The following is a 1941-nucleotide window of genomic DNA, read 5'->3' as shown; positions in this document are numbered from 1 at the left end:
TGCACGCTCGTCCGCGTGTGACTACCATGCGCATGCGCCGCCCGACTGATGAGGCTTGTTGGTTGTACTGCGCATGCGTTTACTTAACGCCTTTGTTTACGTCATCATGGCTGCCTCGAATCGCACTGCATCGGTTTTTATTCGAATAGCGATTATCGCCGAGAAAAAAAGGGTCGTCACGTAAAACGCCTTTCTTTTAAATCTGATTTGAAACAAAGCGGCACAAATGCAACGATTCCTAAACCCATATTCAACATCAAAAACATAAACTTTGATACAAAGACAAATATTTCAAGATCATGACGAAGCCCCAATACAATTAACAACCAAAAAAAGCATTAAACCTTAATTCCTTTACAGTTCTTCATTAAACATGCTCTCCACTCGTTTGTTGGACGTTAATTGTTTTCGTTGTCGGAGAACAGGCAATTATATAATGGTCGAAAGGGTTTAATAATGTAAAGACCAATAAAAATAGTCTTCTGACTGACTGAGATGACACTTATACGTCTTACAATAGGCTCTTACTTGATTAAGAGATTTTAATCCCATCTTTAGACATTTATATCAGTTCTGTATACATCTATAGGATGTTTAAGACTTGTAAGAGCAATTTTACACACACACACACACACACACATGAATATATATGAAACCCCAACAAGTTTTTTGAGTCTAGCATGAATGTTTTATTTAGTTTATGAAACAAACAGGAAACAAAAAGATCTCAGGCATTGCTATTTTGTGCAACATTCGTGCTAGTTGTAATAACTCTGAAACAACTACAAAAATCCACATTTTGCTTGTATTAAAGGTATTGTTCACTGTCTGGACTGTGTTGAAATCTACAGTCTATGGTTGAAATCTGTTTAGCTGTAATTCTACTAAACCCATTTTAGTCTGTTTCCAAGTTTTATGATATCTTCAAGGTATGTATTTCATGCTAACTTTCCCCAATTAATTGTTCTGAGATGAGCAGGCAGCCCTCTTTACGAGGGTTAATAACACTGAATGATGTGTCAGATTTATTTACAACACATATGACACATATGGAAGTTTGTTACATGACCTAACATGACTCTAAAACAGTTGTACAGTGTACAGTAGTGAACTAAAACACAAAATCTACAGATTTTAGAAACGTCCACTAAAGAGATCGTACACACAGCTCATTAACAGGTTCAAAAACATAATTAGCACTTTCATTCTATGCTGCAATTCTTGCTGTTTGAGTAATCATAACATACAGCATAAGACAAATAATTTGCACATAATATAACCTGTTGTCCCTTGATATCCCATCCTCAGAATGCTTTAAAGAAGATTTACTGTGCAGGCTAACGGAATGATCTGGTTTAAAAGCAACAACCATAGAAAATAACTTGGCCCTACCAAACAAAAAAAAAAGTGTTGATGGTAACATGCTTACGATAGAATTCAATATTGCAATTGCTCTATACAAAACACATTTCTGTTCGTTTTTACAAATTCTTATTTTCTACGGCATTATTATCAGAAGTGAAACTGATGGCAAATCTTTCACGTGTTTTTCTCCTGCAAAAACACTTCCATAGAAATAATTCAGTAAGCTTACACAGCTTAACTTGTATTTAGCCTAGAACATTCCTTTTAGTACAAATATAACTATGACAGTCTGAGCTTTTGTCATAGTATGCACTATAAATCCAAAAGAATTTCTTCATGCAACATAACAAATGTGCAGAAATGTTTGAAAACAAAGGCACCACATATGTGACCCTGGACCTCAAAACCAGTCATAAGATTTATACATCATCCGAAAGCCGAATAAATAAGCTTTCCATTGATGTATGGTTTGTTAGGATGGGACAATATTTGGTCGAGATACAACTATTTGAAAATCTGGAATCTGAGAGTGCCAAAAAAATCAAAATATTGAGAAAATCGCCTTTAAAGTTGTCC

The sequence above is a fragment of the Cyprinus carpio genome, chromosome B17 (genome assembly GCF_018340385.1).
Source record: "Cyprinus carpio isolate SPL01 chromosome B17, ASM1834038v1, whole genome shotgun sequence".
In the NCBI taxonomy this organism is placed as follows: Eukaryota; Metazoa; Chordata; class Actinopteri; order Cypriniformes; family Cyprinidae; genus Cyprinus; species Cyprinus carpio.
The sequence above is the reverse complement of the archived record's forward strand: the minus strand, read 5'-3'. Positions refer to the sequence as shown.